Below are 20,277 nucleotides of genomic sequence, written 5' to 3'. Positions count from 1 at the left end.
TAGTAACATGAATCAAACATTTAAGATGAGAATAATAAAGGAAACACAAATTTGGAAGAGTATGCCATACCAGTGAATTCCTTAAAATAGCTGAAATAAAAGTATCCTAAATGTTAAATATTCTAAGGGAATATTAGTAGCTAAAACTGGCACTTGCTTGCCTTTATATAAATTAAATGAACTGGGACTTCCCTGGTGGTGCAGGGGTTAAGAATCCGTCTGACAGTGCAGGGGACACGGGTTCGAGCCCTGGTCCGGGAAGATCCCACATGCCGCGGAGCAACTAAGCCCGTGTGCCACAACTACTGAGCCTGCCCTCTAGAGCCCGCGAGCCACAACTACTGAGCCCCCGTGCCACAGCTACTGAAGCCCGCGCACCTAGAGCCCGTGCTCCGCAACAAAGAGAAGCCACTGCAATGAGAAGCCCGCACACCACAACGAAGAGTAGCCCCTGCTCGCCGCAACTAGAGAAAGCCGGGGCGCAGCAACAAAGACCCAACACAGCTAGGAAAAAAAAAAAAAGAAATTAAATGAACTACCTGAAATCTATGTATTACTAGGAGACAAGAGAAAATATGTTACTATTTAAGCTAAGTTACTGTCCAGAGTCATAAAATTTTACAAGTAACTATTGCTTTATATAGTATCTGTACATTTATCAGATTTATATATATAAACAAGCATCAAAGGACCACAAGATACTTCCACCTTTGAAGCAAAACAGAACAGCAACACTAGAAAAAATTAAATAAAAAGCCTAGGAGAAAACTTTAGAAATTAAAAAATAGAAACTTAATACAGGAAGAATCAGAATTCAAAGCAAATTTGCTTTCCAATACATGCATGAGTAAGTAAGTGCAAAATTAAGCTATACAAGAGTACCACTAATTTTACAAGACATTTAGAAGAATGTCACAAGAAACAATTTTTTTTTTTTTTTTTTTTTGCGGTATGCGGGCCTCTCACTGCTGTGGCCTCTCCGCTCCGGACGCGCAGGCTCAGCGGCCATGGCTCACGGGTCCAGCCGCTCCGTGGCATGTGGGATCTTCCCGGACCGGGGCACGAACCCGTGTCCCCTGCATCGGCAGGCGGACTCTCAACCACTGCATCACCAGGGAAGCCCAGAAGAAACGATTTTAAAAATAAGCTGTAGTGTTATGAGCTTCATACTGGGCAATTTTAAAATGACTTGTCTGTAGGTTGTATCTTTCTACATGTGACAAACTGTCACAATATAGAAGAATGAACAAACACATCACCTTCACTTTCTTGTCAACCACTACCTTAAAGCACTCATGTTAAGATACAGATGGTATGGGTTCAATACTGCACCACTTACAGATTCCACTCAATCCAAAAATCCATAAAATTTCTGCAATGTAGGTGACAACATGCTAAATTAATTATAAAATACCACAGCACTAAGATGAGGAACTTGCATTGAAGAGAAGTTTAATATCAGAGATGCTAAGCAGCCTCAATCTACATAAATAGATTCTATAAAATAGTTTAGTATACTTCTGGCTTAAACTGTCGGCTTCACCTCAAAAGGAGAAGGACCTTCTTGTTTTATTTATTATTGGGAGACCGGAGACAGTACTAATAATCACTTACAGTCAACATTCTAAGGGACTGACAACTAAACATTTATTAACTGAATGGGATGAAATTCAAATCATACAGTACTTCTCGTGCCAGTTTACAAAACAAAAATAAAAGCATCACCACTCTAGAGCTGTCACCACTTAGTAATCGGAGATATTTTAAATTGCAGCTGCAATGTTTGTGTTTATTGCCTGTGCATATGACTCACTCTCAGAAAGGTTCTCCCAAGACTCTGGTGGATTTTTGAGAATGCAGAAACCATAACTGGGGCATACTGTGTGGGAAGTGTCATGACAATGAATGAATAAAAGAGGAAAAGAACTCGTGACAGAAAATTTTTAAGTTTTTATAAAAAGCAGGTTGCTCACAAAAGGCATATTTTTCTGCAGAATAACAGGAAAGGTTGGGGAAAGACATCCTGGCTCTGAGAAGCCTTCCTTGACTCCCTTGGTTGGATTCAGTGCATTTCTTACACTATAATATATTTAACTAGTTTCTCAGTCTGGCTCCCCGACCAGACTGCAGGCAACTTGAGACCAAAAGCTGTTAGAATCATCAGTACCTACTTCCCAAAATGTCCAGCACACAGAGGGCTCTCAATAGGTATTTTCGTAAAACTGGTGATTGAATAATCAATCTTACATTCACCTTCTATTTTACAAAGCACTTTCACAAACATTACTCTTTTGTTTCACATTAACAATCTTGTGAAATGGGAAGGGCATTATTTAAACAAATGGCTTCTAGTCTTATATAGACTAAAACAACCGTGAAATCACAAAGATAATCACGTATTTGTTCATCTTTGAGATAACTTCTCCTTGGGACCTCAATATTCTTGTAAAACCTAGAGGTTTTGCTAGTATTTTCACAATGGGTAGCAATTACACAGCTCTGAGTCCTACAGAAGGGTTTTAACTATATAAAGCAGTATTAGAGAAGGCTCTTCTAGAAATCAGACATTTAAGAAGCATCCTAAGCTATTTTTCCTGATCCTCTTTTTTTTGTGACTCTGAGAAGGCAAGAAATTGCAAAAGGCAAAATGCTGGAGAGTGAATGATGTCACGGATGTCATGAAGTTGCATCAATATCTGATGATGATTTAGCACAACAATGCAACACATTATGCCAAGAAGTATAATGTCAAACCACCAGGATGTTTTACTGCGTTAATTTCATGAATCTTTATTAGCAAATTGAAATGTACAGTGGCTCTCCAATGGCCTACAATGGAGAAGTTGCTGGTTTAGGTTTATGCCCTTAGCAAAGGCACTAAGACAATGTACAAATCTCTATGGAAAAGGCTTTAAGAAAAGAAAAAAATGGTCAAAAAATTAGCTACTATTAAACTAAACACTTCTCATTTTAACAATTAAAAGCTTTTTGAAATAGACAAAACACCCATGGGTCAATGTAGATAAAGTAATATATTCATACTGGGCTTGTCAAAAGCAAACAGTTACAGAATATACAATGACAACATACAACAGAAAGGAAACCAATCAGATTATACACATGAATACGCTCAAAATTAGGGATCTGAAACAGAGCATCACTATTCACTGTAAAAGGTATAGTCTGAATCTTAAATGTTCAATTCTAAATGATGCTATTTCCTCTCAAATTTTCCTTGTCCCTTTAAATCCATGACGTCATCATTCTTAAACACAGGCAAAACAAATTTAATTTATAAAAAGTATTTGGTGTGCCCAAGCCAATGCTACCTCCTCAACAATTCCCCGTAGCACAACTGCAACTGAAGCCTTCATTCCTCACGGAAGAGACCACAAGGCTTCAAACCGGCTTCCCTACTTGAAAGAAACAAAATCAAAGCCTCCAAATTAGCATGTGAACCACAACAACAAAAGTTGTTCTCAAAAAGGGTAAGTATAGTACAATGTCCCTGCCAGCAAGCGAGAACTGGTAATGTCTGAATCTTCACGCTGAGCAATAGGAATCCCACCACAGAAAAGTCCAAAGACTCTGGCACTTGAGAAATGAAGCTTTTATTTTCCTAATAAAATTCGGGAGATTAACAGACAAAAGCAATTGGGTATTCCGAATCTTAACAATCCAAAGGTTTCAAAGGATCGAGAGGACTTCATTAGCCCCGAAGTTACTTTCCAGACACTATCAAGATCTTCCGACTGTTTTTTTCTTCGTTTACAAATTGGTTCCCACCCTCCACGGTTCCCTTTGCACCAATTCTCACCAGAAGCCTTCCACGGTCACAACGTGGGCTGCTATCTCAATCAAGGAGATCCGCAGTTCCTACTTCTCTGGGGGAACACTCAAAAATCTAAGGGGTAGGAAAGGCTGCTTGTGTTTCATTTTTTAAGCCAATTCCAAAATCTTCCTTTTGCAGCTTCAGAGATGCTGGCCGCTCGCCGCAGCCCCAATTTTGGAGGGCACCGAACTCCGGCTCCTCTCAAAAGGCGTTAAAGATTTGGGGGTGGGGTGGAAGATAATTTGACACCCCAAAGCCATCCTTACCCTGGTCACACACCCTTTCGTGGCTCCGGTGAGGGGACGAAAACCGCCGTGCTAGAGGGGAGAGGCCGGGTTCGCCCCCATTCCAAGGGCTGCCTGGAAAGGGGTTCTCCTCCGCCCTGCCTAACGCGGGGAGGCCGAGAATGACTACAGCAAGGCCCCCAAGCTAGCCGGCACCGACCCCCGCGCGGGGTGCAGGGCCTGCGCCGGACCCGTGGCATAAAGGGCATAAGCCGCCAGCTCCCCGCCGCGGCCCCGGGAGAGGAAGAGGCCTCACCTGGCCCAGCCAGCGCCACGCTCTCGGGTACGCTCCGCTGGCGAAGAAGGTGAGGGAGCCGGGGATAGGACCCGAGCAGAGGCGCTCCGCCCCAGGCCGCGCTTGCCGCACTCGGGATTCCTCACAGCTGGCGGGACACCCATCCGCTCCGAGCCGCCATCTTCCTCCACTCTAACGCCGCAACCGCCTCCGCCGCCGTCACCGCCGCCACCGCCGCTCCTGCTGCTCTGGCCGGGAGAAGACCGCACGGAGCGCGCATGCGCCGGGGACCGGCACACAGGACACGCGCGCTCACACACGTCAGTGCGGCGGGACCGCGGCAGGCGGCCTATGGGGGGCGCCATGTTGGGAAGGTACACGCCGCGGCCCGCCGCCCCCACCCTCCTGGTCCCCGGGAGATTCTCCGAGGTTGGAACGCCGCCTGGGGGAGCCAAGCTGGAGTGAGGAAACCTCGCGCTTCCGCGCCCGCTTTCTTCGGGTGCCTACAAACGCCATTAGAACTGCACTCACCCTCCTCTGCACTGCTAGGGACAACTGAGCAGTTTTCCCAACGGCTTGAGTCTATGATAGATGTTAGACCAGGAATTAGTTCATTTGTACCCCGAGGGCCCGATGAGCACAATCGCTCTTGATGTCAACTGAAGGAAACTCAGTGCCTTGGTTATGCAACCGAAGCCTCCCATAACTGTGTAACAACCATTGTGTGACTTGTTACTAGCTCCATGTTTCAGATGAGGAAACTGAGGCACGGGATATATCAGTTATTTTCCCAAAGCCACATATCTGGGGAGTTGGCGTGGGAAGGTAGGATTTGAACTCAGGCGCTTCCGGTTCCCAAGCTCTTGTACTTTCCAGTATCACTATCACTGGTTCCAGCAAAATCCTCCTTCCAAGGGAGCAACCTGGTATGTAGGTGAGAACCTCCATGAATTACCTGCACAGCATGTGGTCTAAGGAAATGCCAGAGATACAGAGCCCAAGGGCTTCAGTCTTCATCCCTTGCACCTAAAAATGAAGCAACCTTGAGCTGCCAGCCCACCACCCTGGGATAAAGTGGACCTTCTGGGACATCTCTTAGGACATAGGGCTGGGCTAGAACCCAGGTCTGCTCTCAAGTTGGGAAGGCAAGATGCTATCGAACAAACTTGGGTCAACCTCACACTAGAAAGCACTAGATCTGTGTTCCACAAACTTGAATAATGCAAAGACCCCTGGGTAAACACTCATGGAATCCCAGTATGAGAAACACCGATTTAAGAAACTCAAGTCTTTCAGTTAGGAAATATCACTGCAGAAGAGAAATTTGGCAATTATAAATATAAATAAATATGAAAATTGTATCATTAAAAAATCCCAAGCTTAAAAATTGTCATAGAACTTGTGAACCCCCCCCCCACCCCGACCCACAAGTACCCTGTAGACTCAATGTTAGAAACACTGGACCAGCTTTTGAGCACTTCCTTTTAAAAATGCAGGTTCGGGCTTCCCTGGTGGCGCAGTGGTTGAGAGTCCGCCTGCTGATGCAGGGGACGCGGGTTCGTGCCCCGGTCCGGGAAGATCCCACATGCCGCGGAGTGGCTGGGCCCGTGAGCCATGGCCACTGAGCCTGCGCGTCCGGAGCCGCAACGGGAGAGGCCACAACAGTGAGAGGCCCGCGTACCGAAAAAAAAAAAAAAAAAAAATGTAGGTTCCACCTTTTGGCTCTCTGAGCAGTACCATGGAGGTCAGCAAGAACAAGCACCTTATGAATAGCAGCGAAAAGGGAACCAAGAAGAAAGTGGTTGATCTGTTTTCTAAGAAAGATTGGTACGATGTGGAAGCACCAGCTATGTTCAATATAAGAACTATTGGGAAAACACTGGTCATGAGAACTCCGGGGGGACTTCCCTTGCAGCCCAGTGGTTAAGACTTTGCCTTCCAATGCAGGGGGTGTGGGTTTGATCCCTGGTTGGGGAGCTAAGATCCCACATGCCTCATGGCCAAAAATCAAAACATAAAACAGAAGCAATATTGTAACAAATGCAATAAAGACTGTAAAATTAGTCCGCATCAAAAAAATCTTTAAAAAAAACAAAAAAAAACAAACCTCTGGGCACCAAAATTCCATCTGATGGCCTCAGGGGTTGTTGTTTTTGAAGTGAGCCTTCGTGATCTGCAGAATGATGAAGTTGCATTAAAAAAATTCAAGCTGATTACTGAAGATGTTCAGGGCAAAAACTGCTTAATTTCCATGGCATGGATCATACCTGTGACAAAATGAGCTCCATGGTCAAAAAAACAGCAGACTGTGATTGAAACTCATGTTGATGTCAAGACTACCAATGGTTATTTGCTTGTCTATTCTCTCTTGGCTTTCCTAAAAGAATGCAACAATCAGATTCAGAAGACCCCTTACTCTCAGCACCAACGGGTCTGACAAATCCGGAAGATGATGCAGACAAATGACTAGATAGAAATTGTCAATAAGTTGATTCCAGACAGCATTGGAAAATACATGAGCCTTACCAGTCTAATTATCCACTCCATGATGTCTTTGTTAGAAAAGTAAAAATGCAGATATATATAACAGAATCACTTTGCTGTACACCTGAAACTAACACAACATTGTAAATCAACTATATTTCAATAAGAAAAATTTTATTTTTATTTTTATTTTTATTTTTTTTCTTTTTGCGGTATGCGGGCCTCTCACTGTTGTGGCCTCTCCCGTTGCGGAGCACAGGCTTCGGACGCGCAGGCCCAGCGGCCATGGCTCACGGGCCCAGCCGCTCCGCGGCATATGGGATCCTCCCAGACCGGGGCACGAACCCGTATCCCCTGCATCGGCAGGCGGACTCTCAACCACTGCGCCACCAGGGAGGCCCTCCATTTTTATTTTTATTTTTATTTTTATTTTTTTTAAGAAAAATTTTAATAAAAATAAATAAACAATAAAGTAAAAATGCTGAAGAAGTTCAAGTTTGAATTGGGAAAACCCCTGGAGTTTCATGATGAAGGTGGTAGTTCTGGAAAAGCTACTGGGGGTGAGATAGGTACTAAAGTTGAATGAGCCAACTGATATGAGTCATGAGTCCAAGAATCTGTTTAAAATTCAGACTCTTAACAGTGACAAAAATAAAATCTTACTTGTATAAAAAAATGCAGGTTGCAGGGCTCACTTTAGACACTGACTCAGACTTCTTCTAAAGCTCCCCAGGGATTCTGATGTCCAGTTAGGTTTGGAACTGCTAGATTATGTTAGAACATGTTCAAATACAGAAACCACTCCACCCTGAATCTCCTAGCTCAAGGACAGCAGGGATTTTTGTCTGTTTTGTTCAGTGCTTTATCGCATAATTATAGAGACTGGCACCCTGTAGGGACTTGCTAAATATCTGTTGAATGAATGAACTGGGAATTTGAAAACTAAGAGGGAATTCAGTCAAATATTTAGTGAGCACCTAATACGTGCCAAGCCATGTGATATGTACAGCAATATACTTTTAAATAAAACAACAAAGTCCCTGACCTCATGGAGAGCCCAACAGTTTACTGGGAGAGACAGACAGTAAACAAGTAAATAAGCCAATATAAAATTATCAATTGTGATAAGCACAAAATTATTATTATTAAAGCAAAGTCTTTAATAATAATCACAGTTGACGTATATTGTATACTCTTGTTATGTACCAAATACTGCTAAGTAAGTGCCATTGTTGAGCTTATTTTACAGAAGATGAACCTGAAGCACCCAGGGATTAAGTGACTCAACTCATGGTCATGGGTAGGACTTGAACCCAGGTGGTCTCACGTCAAAGCCTTTGCTACTGAACTCTACACAATGTTGCTTCTGACAGACAAGAGGACATAAGATTGAGGTCAGTTTATATATGGCCTGGAATATCAGGAAGAAAACTGGGTTTTACCTCCTAGGTCATGGAGATTTGGGGGCAAGGAGGATATGTGATGAAATGGTGTTTTAGAACAATCTCTCTCTGCAGTGTGAAGACAGATTGGGACATGACTGGAGTTAAGAGGACAAGATATGAGGCTAGGATGAGAGGAGTGGCTATGGTCTCTCTCATAAGTATCATCCAGAGTCCATCCCAACAATCAATTACTGAAATTCATTTCTTATGTTCTTACTTATTTAGAATAAATAATATATGTACATAAAACAAAATTCAAAAGGTACAAAAGGACATATAATAAATATTAAGTCCATCCTACCAGTCCCCCAGCTACCTGGTAAACCTTGCCTCTCCACCAAAGTGACCACTGTTACAAGTCCCTTATATCTTTCCAGAGATGCATATACAAATACACACATACACATATAAATAAATAAGCCTACAAATAGCAGCAAACTATACACACTGTTCTGTATCTTGCTTTTTTTTAAACTTAACTATAGTTCTTCGAGATCATTTAATGTCAGTTTATTTAGAACCATCTAAGTTAACAATTCATTCTATTCCTTTGCATGGCTGGACCATATATTTTTAAAATGAATCCTCTAGGGATGGACATTTGTTTCCAGTCTTTTGTGATTATAAACAAAGCAGCAATGAATATACTCATAATTTTATTTGCATATGAGCCAATGTATCTACAGGGAAGTTTCCTAGAAATGCAATTGCTGGCTCAACAGGCATGTACTTTTTTTTTTTTTTTTTTGCGGTATGCGGGCCTCTCACTGCTGCAGCCTCTCCCATTGCAGAGCACAGGCTCCGGACGCGCAGGCTCAGCGGCCATGGCTCACGGGCCCAGCCGCTCCGCGGCATGTGGGATCTTCCCGGACCAGGGCACGAACCCGTGTCCCCTGCATCGGCAGGCGGACTCTCAACCGCTGCGCCACCAGGGAAGCCCAGGCATGTACATTTTAAATATTGGTAGGTTGCCATTTATTTCTTAACTGTCTACATAGCCCCAGCTTGGAAATCAGATGGAAAGTTTTCTCACTATGGGCTTTGCTCTTATATTCCTATCACATACCAGAGTGTTTCACGTGATAGATCAAAGGTACCTGCAGTTCTGAGTGCAAATCACTAAGCCCCAAACATGAAGGCTATAACAAACATATTTCACAGGAAAGAGAAACTCATGCTTTAGGGTCTCTGCCAGGGCCTGTTTATGCCCCTGCCTCAACTTTTGGGGCTCTCCCCCTGGAGAAAGAAACTTCCACCACTTCCTCAATTTTAGACCTTACTTGGTTCCATCCCCTCATTTTACAGATGAGGAAGGGACTTGCCCAGGAGGCCTATGTGATTAACTAGGGCTGGCCTCTTGATTATCCATTTGGTGGAAGAAAAGCAATTTCCTTTGCAGCAACCTCAAACGAGCTCCAAGATCTAGTCGCTTAGTAGATTCAGTCTTAAGAATGCCCAACATGGGACTTCCCTGGTGGTGAAGTGGTTAAGAATCCACCTGCCAGTGCAGGGGACACAGGTTCAACCCCTGGTCTGGGAAGATCCCACATGCCGTGGAGCACCTAAGCCCGTGTGCCACAACTCCTGAGCCTGTGCTCTAGAGCCCACGAGCCACAACTACTGAGCCTGCGTGCCACAGCTACTGAAGCCCACGTGCCTAGAACCCGTGCTCCGTACCAAGAGAAGCCACCACATCACAACGAAGGGTAGACCCCGCTTGCCATAGCTAGAGAAAGCCCACGAGCAGCAACGAAGACCCAACGCAGCCAAAAATAAATAAATAAATTAATTAAAAAAAGATAATTGGAGAATATTAGAAACAATGAAAAAAAATGCCCAACAAATTCCTGTTAGGCTCATTGCCAAATGTAACACAATTGCAAGAAACTGTCTCCCTCTGCTGGTAACATCCTGCAACTACAAAGCCTAAAACGACTTCATGACTTGCAATTAGGAAAACTAGATGTAGGTGATGGATGACTGATTGATGCTCTCATCCACCTTGCTGCTGCCAAGGCTCAGTTAGGATAATTTACTTAAAAGAATGAGTTCACAGGAGGATGTATTCAAAGTAAATATAGTTCCAGAGAGTGAACAAGACAAAATCTTTTTTTTTAATTAATTTAATTAATTTATTTTTGGCTGCATTGGGTCTTTGTTGCTGCATGCAGGCTTTCTCTAGTTGCAGTGAGCGCGGGCAGTGCAACGGGCTTCTCATTGCAGTGGCTTCTCTTGTTGCAGAGCATGGGCTCTAGGCACACAAGCTTCAGCAGTTGTAGCATGCAGCCTCAGTAGTTATGGTTCACGGGCTCTAGAGCACAGGCTCAAATTCTTAACCACTGCGCCACCAGGGAAGCCCAAGACAAAATCTTTCATCTTTGAAGTTGGTCAGGCCATTAACGGTATTAGTGATATCTTAGAATAGAGTATTTGAGCTGCTAGTGGAATAGCCATGTGAAGTGCCAATAAGAAGCCTATATGAATTGGAAACACCAGGTCAATTCAGGGCTGTAAGTCAACTTTGGGAGTCACCAACAGTGGGTGGCTTACACCATGAGCATCTAGGTAAAAACAGTGGACTGAGGACAGACCCAGAGATGACCGATATTCCAGAGACAGGAAGTCAGGAAACCAGAAAATTAGTAAGCATGTCACTTTAAATAAAGACTAGTAAGAGTTAATACATGACTGCAATTTATAATAATCATTAGGAATACAAATGGCAACATTTCTCAACAGGAAATGGTCACTTTAGAAAGATGAATGGTGGACTTCCCTGGTGGCGCAGTGCTTAAGAATCCGCCTACCAAAGCAGGGGACACGGGTTCGAGCCCTGGTCCAGGAAGATCCCACATGCCCCGGAGCAACTAAGCCCATGCACCACAAGAACTGAGCCTGCACTCTAGAGCACATGCACCACAACTATTGAAGCCCACATGCCTAGAACCCATGTTCCACAACAAGAGAAGCCACTGCAATGAGAAGCCCGCGCACCACAATGAAGAGTAGCCCCTGCTCACCACAACCAGAGAGAGCCTGCACGCAGCAAGGAAGACCCAATGCAGCCAAAAATAATTTTTTTTTTTTTGCGGTACGCGGGCCTCTCACTGTTGTGGCCTCTCCCGTTGTGGAGCACAGGCTCCGGATGCCCAGGCTCAGCGGCCATGGCTCACGGGCCCAGCCGCTCCGCGGCATGTGGGATCTTCCCGGACCAGGGCACGAACCCGTGTCCCCTGCATCAGCAGGCGGACTCTCAACCACTGCGCCACCAGGGGAGCCCCCAAAAAATAAATTAAAAAAAAGATTAATGGCATGCTAATAACACAAGAAGAAACCCATTCAAAAAACCCATTCTAAGTCAGATAACTTGATTATAGCAGCCAAATGCAACACTACTGAATGATATGGTTTTAATACTGAGAGGCCTACAGGAACATGTCAGTGAGAATAAAAACACAAGGTGTTTGCTTTTCCTCCTGCTTTTGTGTTTTGGGGAAAAAAGGATAACTAGAGAAGTGAGAATTATAAGTCTTCTTAAGGCAGGCAAGACACCTCCATAATGATAATAGCTAATCTTTAGAACTCTTACTATGGGTTAAGCACTTTCCTAAGCTTTTTAGCAGAGTAACTCATTTAATCCTTACAATCTACCTTTGAAGGAGCTATTATTATTATCTTTTTTTACACTTGGGGAAACTGAAACTGAGGCACAGAAATCCTAAGCAACTTCCATAAGATCACACAGCATGTTAAAGTTGGAAGTGTCCAGGGCTTCCCTGGTGGCGCAGTAGCTGAGAGTCCGCCTGCCAATGCAGGGGACGCGGGTTCATGCCCCGGTCTGGGAAGATCCCACACGTCCTGGAGCAGCTGGGCCCGTGAGCCATGGCCACTGAGCCTGTGCTCCGCAATGGGAGAGGCCACAACGTGAGAGGCCCGTGTACCGCAAAAAGAAAAAAAAAAAAAGTTGGAAGTGTCCAAAGTTGAACTTTAAAGTCCAGGGTCTCCAATTCTATACTGTAAGAAAAAAAAAAGAACACTGTTTAGGAAGACACATAAAGTAAGTTTCGAAGTTAATGTACGTATCTGTCATTAAAGACTCAGGAAAACTTCAGCAGTTCTGGTCATCCAGCTCAGGTGCAATTTTATCAACTAATGTTGATAAAACAACTAATGTTTTCACCTCAAGCTAGAGGATATAAACTAGTGTTAATAGATGCTTGGAATACTGCTTTATGAGCCGGAAATACTGTAATCATTTTCACTCTACCAGATAGAAATAATAAAATGTTTTATGCACCAGCGGATATTTTTCATCCTTTTGTTACCAAGCAAGGGCTCACTGTCTAACACACATAGAAGCGAATACTATGGCACCAGCTTTTGAGAAAAGAAAGCATTTTATTGTGAGTCAACCGACAGGAGGCAGGGCTCAAATCTGTCTCCCTGTCCAGTGTTCAGGGCAAAATGTAAGAAGTTAGGGGAATTTCAAACTTGGCACAAGCTTATTGGCTAGTGTTGACGGTCAGAAGCTGATTGGAATCAAGCTATTTGGGCAGCTGGAAGCTGGATTTTTCTTATTGAAGAACTTCTTGCTTGGTAAAGGGCTCCAGTGGCAACATGTCTATTGTTTGAGTTCTGCAGACTGAAGATTCTTGGTTCTGGGGTCATCCTGGAGACATGGGTTCCTGCCTTGCACATGGGAGTGCTGTCTCTGTAAAATAACTCAAGGTTTGATTAGTCAACAACCTATTTAAGGAGACAGAACCAGGATAAGCAGGTCAATGTTTTATGTGCTGTTTTATTCCCCCCCTTTCACTTTGTACATTCCTCAACCTTAAGGGAAATAGGGTGATGAGCGCTCTAGCTGCTTCCTGCTGAGAAGGGGCATAGATTTTTATAAGAGGAATAAAATTGTTTTTGCACTTGATTGTAAATATTCACGAGTCCCACTTTGAATGCTTAAGTCTTGGGCAATCAACATGTGAGTGGGGGAGGCCTTTTAAAATATATGAGATAGACAATAAGTAAAAAATTTGGTGAGTAAAAAGATTAACCCCATGATACACAGAACTATGATTCCTAATTTTAACAGTCCTCCAAAAACAGACCTTATTCTTTGGGAACCAGTGAAAACATGTTATTTTTAACATTCTTAGTGACTGAATTTGGATTTATATCGGCCTGGTCCAGACTTCTGGGCGGAGCTGTCTACTTTCGAGATGTCCTCGTCTTCTCTTCCTGACCAGGTGGAGACTTATCTGTCCTGTTTCTATTTGAAAAGTAACTTAAGTTCAGTTAAGGGTTCACAAGTGTAATTAGGGGCCGAGAAATCAGTAGTGGGTTTCCAGGCCTCTCTGGTGTTAGGAAGGTTGGGTCCTCCTACTTCCTCCTGTCCATGGAGAGCGTGCCCTGTTTGGGAGTTGTAAAGGGGACAATGGGGTGCTGGTTAGAAATGGGTACTATTTTTACTCCGGAGGAGTGTATCCAAGGTTTAACTCCTTTTAGCTCTACTGAAGAATGTGTAACCAGAAGGACTTCATAGGCTCCAATCCACTTGGGTTGCAGTTGATCCTCAGGGCAGTAATTTTTCCAAGTTTGAGAAGGACCCAATTCCCTGGGCTTATGCAGTGCACAGGAATGTCTGCGGGAAATGTTAATTGGCTACAGGCATATCTATATACAGAAAATAAGATAGCACCAAGAGACCGTACACATTTTATAGTATCTAATTCTTTTACAATGAGATCACTTTCAAGAAAGCAATAATACTTAGTCTTAAGGAAGGGTCTCTCATTAACATTTCATAAGGGCTCAAGTGGTGCTTGCTTCTAGGGGCTACTCTTACCCTCGGCAGGACAACTGTTAAGACATTATCTCAAGTGAAGTTGGTTTCTTGACATACTTCGGTGACTGTCTCTTTTAAGGTATGATTCATCATTTCAGTCATGAGGGCTCCATGAAGCATGTAACTTCTGTTGTAGTCTGAGGGCCCCAGATACCCCTTGAGTTACCTTGGCTATGAAAGCTCCTCCACTGTCACTTTGAATTGAAAGAGGCAACCCAAAATGAGGGCTAATTTCTTTTAGTAAGGCCTTTTTACCTAGGAAGCTTTCTCTCTCCAGCACAGAAAAGCTTTGACCCATCCTGTGAAGGTGTCCACAAATACCAGCAAATATCTATAATGTCCCATGGCTCTTGGCATAACAGTAAAGTCTATTTGCCAGGCATTTCTTGGTTCTGTCCCTCAGGTTTGCACCCCTTTGAATATTGGAGGTGGCCCGGCTTTAGGATTGTTTCTGGTGCAAATCAGACAATTTTGTATTACCTTTTGGATGGTCCTTTGCATTTATGGACTAACAATAAACTTTTGTAGCCAATGATAGGTTGCATCCTTCCCATAATGGGTTCCTTGATGTAGATGAGTAATAATTCTTTCCATTAAATGTTGGGGCATAAGCACTAATCCCTGTTCATTATATATCCAGCCTTCTTTGTTTGTTTGGTACTGATCACCATCTATGTCTCAAGAGTCAGCGTGAAATCCCCATTCATCATCTCTCTAGATCCATTTCTGAATACTGAGGCTTAAACAGGGACAGGTCCACACTTTGAATGAGTGTTAGGGTGTTTGGCTCTGGTCCCCTGTTTTGCTACATGTTCAGCCAAATTATTTCCTTTAGCTATACAGCTATCAGTCTTTTGGTGTGGGCAATGTACTATGGCTACTTCTTCCGGCATTAAAACAGAGTTTAATAAGGTCAGTATCTCCTCTGCATGTTTAATTTTTTTCTTTCCAGATGTTAGTTGACCTCTCTTTTTCCACATGGCCCCATGTGCATGCATGACAGAGAAGGCATACTTAGAAGCAGTATGAATGGTTACCTTTTTCTTAGCTCCAAGATGCAGGGCTCTCCTGAGGGCTACAAGCTCTGCCTTCTGGACAGATGTACCTGGAGGGAGGTCTTCTGCTTCTACGACCTCCTGATGAGTTGCTACTGCATATCCAGCTTTTCGGAGTCCACGATCCATGAGGCTGTTCCCGACTGCAAACATTTCCGTATCTGGATTCTCTGAAGGCTGATCAGGCAGGTCAGGTCTGCTAGAATACTCTTCTTCAATTTTTCGTATACAATCATGGACAGGTTCTTCTGCTTTTCATGTACAATTGTGAACAGGTTCTTCTGGGGAGCAGAGTGGATGGGTTTAAAGCAGATACTTCTTTTAATGTTACCTTTGGGTTGTCGAATAGTATGGCCTGGTATTTGCCCAGTCTCCCCAAAGTAAGCCAAGATCGGCCCTTTTGTTCGAGTAAAAGTTGCACACCATGTGGGGTGTGCATAGTGGTAGGACAACCCAGGGTAAATTTTTCAGCTTCTTGTAAAAGGTCACAGGTTGCAGCCACAGCCCGGAGGCAAACTGGCCATCCTTGAGTTACAACATCCAATTGTTTGGAAAAGTAAGCTACTGGCCTTCTGGCAGTATTTAAATTTTGAGTTAGCACTCCAAAGACTCATGCTCTGTCTTTCAAGCACAAAAAGATCAAATAACTTTCTAATGTCTGGGAGACCAAGTGCTGGGGCTGTTGAAATTTTCTCCTTGATGGTACGGAATGACTCATGCAGTCCAGCTTAATGGCTCATTGGCATTTCTTTGAGAGCCTCATATAGAGGTTTGACTACAAGTCCAAAGTCAGGAATCCAAATACGACAAAACCCAGCCATTCCTAAGAATCTTCTCAATTGCTTTCTGGTGGTGGGTGCTTCCCTTCGATCTGGCAAGTTTCTTTCTCCTTTTGATAACTCAATTCCTAGATATTTTACAGCTGGTTGAGAAATTTGTGCCTTTCCCTTGGGGATTTTATATCCCCAGTCTGCCAAAAAGTTTAAAGTGAGGATTGTATTTTGGTCTGAAGCTTCCTTAGTTATACTAGCACTTAGTAAGTATATCACCCACATACTGGAGTAAGATTCCTTCATTTAATTGGAGATCTTTTAAGTCCTTGGCTAAGGTCTCCACAAAGATGGTGGGGGCATTTTTTTTTTTTTTTTTTTGCGGTATGTGGGCCTCTCACTGCTGTGGCCTCTCCCGTTGCGGAGCACAGGCTCCGGACGCACAGGCCCAGCGGCCATGGCCCACGGGCCCAGCCGCTCCGCGGCATGCGGGATCCTCCCAGACCGGGGCACGAACCTGTTTCCCCTGCATCGGCAGGCGGACTCTCAACCACTGCGCCACCAGGGAAGCCCGGTGGGGGCATTTTAAAATCCTTGTGGAAGTACAGTCCGGCAATACTGCTGTTTTATATTAGTCTCTGGATCATTCCACTCAAAGGCAAACAGTTCCTGGGACTCAGGACTTAGGGGTATGCAATAAAAGGCATCTTTTAAGTTCAGAACTGTAAACCAGCAAAAGTCTCCAGATAAAGCTGTAAGCAAAGTATAAGGATTTGGCATCACCGAATGTACATCCTCTACAATTTGGTGGATAGCTCTCAAATCCTGTACAAAACGATAATCTCCAGTCCCAGGTTTTTGTACTGGCAGGATGGGAGTGTTATATGGGGACTGACAAGGTCAGATTAATTGGCATTTAAAAAAAGTGTTTATCAGAGGCTTTATACCTTCCTTTGGGTGCCTCTTTAAAGGGTATTGCTTTAACTTTGGAGCCTGGGCACCTGGATGGAGTTTTACTACTACCGGGTCAGCTGTCTTGGCTCTTCCTGGTGTCCCGTCAGCCCAAACTTCTGCTCTTACCTTTTGAAGAATTTCTTCAGGGACATCTGGTTGAGGCTTGTCTCCCAATTGTAATGGCGCAGCTTGGAGGGCGCAGTCTTGACCTGGGAGTACTTTGGTGTCTACTTTTTCTGCTGAGAAACCCACTTGGTCATTTAAATTTGTTAGTACCTCTTGCCCTGATGAGGGACTATGACATCCAGGCACATACACAAAGCTGTACTTTACATGTGTTTTCTCTACATGACATTCAAGCCATTGTAGAAAAGGTTTCTGAGAGACTTCCCCAGATACACCAGTAATGGATGTTATCTTGGGGGAGAGGGGGCGCTGTCTGTTTTTGGGACACTCCCTTTTCCAGTGCCCTTCCTGTTTACAAAAGGCACACTGTTGTGGCCCAACAGATGGATGGCCTTTCCCGCTAGGTTTTGGAGGTCCCCAGGGTCTTACCCGTGGTAGTTTGTTCTCTCCTGCATACGTCCTGCTGGGTCTTGACTGGTTACAGCTGAGCAGAGCAACCTGCCTCACCATGCATTGCTCGATGCATTGCTCCTGCTTTTCCCAAATTTCATATCGGCCTTTGAACACTTCAAAAGCAATCTGGACCAACTGAGACGTTGGTGTCCATGATCCCCCTTCCAGTCGTTCTAGTTTTTTTCTTATATCTGGGGCACTCTGACTGATAAAGTTTAAATTGACCAGTCCCATGTTATCTGGGTGTTCTGGATCAATATCAGTATATTTTTGGAAAGCCTCATAAAGCCTTTCAAGGAAGGTGAATGGGCCCTCCTAAGGCCCTTGCTGTACATTCTGGACCCTCTTGAAGCTGTTTGCCCCTTTTTGCAGTCCAGTTATTAAACAATCTTTATGATTCAGCCTTGCTTGATCCCCTGGGTCACTGGGATCCCATTCTGGTTCAGTTCCTGCTTTGCTGGAGCTCTGATTGGATTATTTGGTTTTAATTCATGAAGCCTTTCGGCTTCCTGGAAGGCCTTCGCTAATATCATGCTGTGTTCCTCTGGACTGAGGAGGATACACATGAGGGTCTGTATGTCAGCCCAGTTAGGAGGAAAAACAGCAAAAATATATGTAAAGAGATTCTCCATATTCCTAGGAGCATCTTGATAAGATGGCATTTTAGCTTTATAATTAAGTAAATCTATGACTGATAAACGATGATGCATGATTCCAAGTGCTCTGGATTGGCCTTGGTCATCCAAGCCTGCTGGGACCTGCCTTAACGGAAATTGTCCCGCCTACAGTAGAGTGTTCCCTGGGCCAAACTGAATACCCTGGAGGGTACAGGGAGGGTAGACCGTTCCTTTGTGACCATCTGCTAAGGGCGAGTACAGAGCCGGACCAGCAGCCCTAGGAGGATTGGTAAAAGCCTTGGCACTGCCTGCAGGAAGATCCCCTTCAGGATTTGCGGGAACCACAAGAGGTGCTGAGGGAGGGGCTACGGAAGGAAGTGCCCAGGTCGGGCTACTGCAAAAGGTGCAGACGGAGGGACTGGATCGTCATTAGACTTTGACTCAGGTAAAACAGGTTTTTTGTGAGGTTCTTCCCTCTGACCCATCATTTTATCAATAAATGCCTTATGCATATTTCTCCTCTTATATAAAGACATAAATGAGTCTACATATGGGATTTCGTCCCATTTATTTTTTCTCTTACAAAACGAGTCTAACTGTATAACAGTATTATAGTTCAAAGACCCATTTGGGGGCCATTTTTCCCCTGACTCCAGTAGATATTTGGGCCAGGCAGTGTTACAAAAGAAAATCATTTTCTTTTTTTTCATACCTCTTTCATCATTAGAGGTAAACATTGACCAACCTCAAAGAACACTTTTCAAGGGAGTGCCGTCTGGTACGCTGTTATCATTCCCCATCTTGGAAGGGTTTTTTTTCTCAGGATGACCACAGCAAAATGACATAAAACAGATTCAATAAAGTTTTTCTGTGGTCATCCAATAGTTAACCCTATTAGCCAATTCCTAACAAACAAAACAGTCAGACATAGACAAAGAAATTCAAAGGCCTGGGATTCTAACCGGATCTTTTGAGTACCTCGGTGGTTATAATTTTTTTTTTGGCCGCGCTGTGCGGCTTGTGGGATCTTAGTTCCCCGACCACGGATTGAACCTTTCATACTGTCTCCCTTAGAGTGGGACTCTAACCCACAATCCTGATTAGACAATTATTGTCAAATAATTGTTATTAGACAATTTAGGCACAAGCGCGTTTTAATGAGGTTACTCACCCAAAAGATCCAGATGTTTCTTTCCCCAAAAGTGAAAGTAGCGCGGAGGAGCCTGGAGCGCAGTTGCTGCGGGAAGCAGGAACCCGACAGCCGAGCCTTTAGACAAATCGGGTCTAGGTGGCCACTCAGGGTCGGTGACGAGGGCCTACACCCAGCCGGGGGCTACAGTGCCTCAGCCAGGCGATCACAGGAGCTTAGTTCGTTTGCGATCGCCAGAAATTCTCACCGAGCAAGGGCTCACCGACTGGCGCGCATAGAAGCCAATACTATGGCACCAGCTTTTGAGAAAACAAAAAGCTTTATTGCGAGGTCGACCGGCATGGAGACAGGAGGCAGGGCTCAAATCTGTCTCCCCCAGCCAGGGTTTGGGGCAAAATTTAAAGGGTTAGGGAAATTTCAAACTTGGCACAAGCTGATTGGCTAGTTTTCCAAGCAGTCCATATATGGTAAACAAGGTACTATGGCAGATGGAAGCCGGATTTTCCTTACTGAAGGACTTCTTGCTTCAGCTGGTTAAGGGGTCCGATGGCAACATTTCTATTGTTTGAGTTCCCCAGACTGAAGATTCTTGGTTCCGGGGTCATCCTGGAAACGTGGGTTCCGGCCTTGCACATGCGCAATAATGTCTATAAAAAAAAAAACCTCAAGACTTGATTAATCAATAACCTATTTAAGGAGTCAAAGCCAGTTTAAGCTAGTCAATGTTTTATCTCCTGTTCCACTTTGTTGAAGTATAAAAATGTTTTCAGAATTTTGAAAAAGCATAATCTGCAGTTTATGAGAACTACGACTTAGGGCTTCCCTGGTGGCGCAGTGGTTGAGAGTCCACCTGCCGATGCAGGGGACGCAGGTTCGTGCCCCGGTCCGGGAAGATCCCACATGTCGCGGAGCGGCTGGGCCCGTGAGCCATGGCCGCTGAGCCTGCACGTCCAGAGCCTGTGCTCCGCAGCGGGATAGGCCACAACAGTGAGAGGCCCGTGTACCGCAAAAAAAAAAAAACAAAAAA

General features: G+C 44.2%; 1 protein-coding gene, 1 long non-coding RNA gene and 1 pseudogene across 3 annotated transcripts in view; 1 reads left to right on the top strand and 2 right to left on the bottom strand.

Moving 5' to 3' along the window:
- Positions 1 to 4,629, bottom strand: part of FBXO42 (F-box protein 42) — a 69,376-nt gene extending 64,747 nt beyond the window's left edge. The window contains exon 1 of the mRNA XM_081255996.1: positions 4,373 to 4,629. The gene's annotated coding sequence lies outside the window, so the exon portion shown is untranslated. The remainder of the gene's footprint in view (positions 1 to 4,372) is intronic.
- Positions 4,630 to 5,752: 1,123 nt separating this feature from the next.
- Positions 5,753 to 7,912, top strand: LOC308612177 (small ribosomal subunit protein eS1-like; annotated as a pseudogene). The gene is made up of 3 exons: positions 5,753 to 6,270; positions 6,493 to 6,916; positions 7,308 to 7,912. The product of its transcript is annotated as a small ribosomal subunit protein eS1-like (transcript).
- Positions 7,913 to 12,658: 4,746 nt separating this feature from the next.
- LOC308612643 lies at positions 12,659 to 19,984 on the bottom strand. The gene is made up of 2 exons (XR_014015130.1): positions 19,272 to 19,984; positions 12,659 to 17,143 (listed from the first exon to the last, which is right to left on the bottom strand). It is a non-coding gene; the product is annotated as an uncharacterized lncRNA (long non-coding RNA).
- Positions 19,985 to 20,277: the final 293 nt, after the last annotated feature.

This window comes from Mesoplodon bidens (assembly GCF_964165515.1).
Source record: "Mesoplodon bidens genome assembly, chromosome: 2".
NCBI classification, from domain to species: Eukaryota; Metazoa; Chordata; class Mammalia; order Artiodactyla; family Ziphiidae; genus Mesoplodon; species Mesoplodon bidens.
The sequence above is the reverse complement of the archived record's forward strand: the minus strand, read 5'-3'. Positions and strand labels throughout refer to the sequence as shown.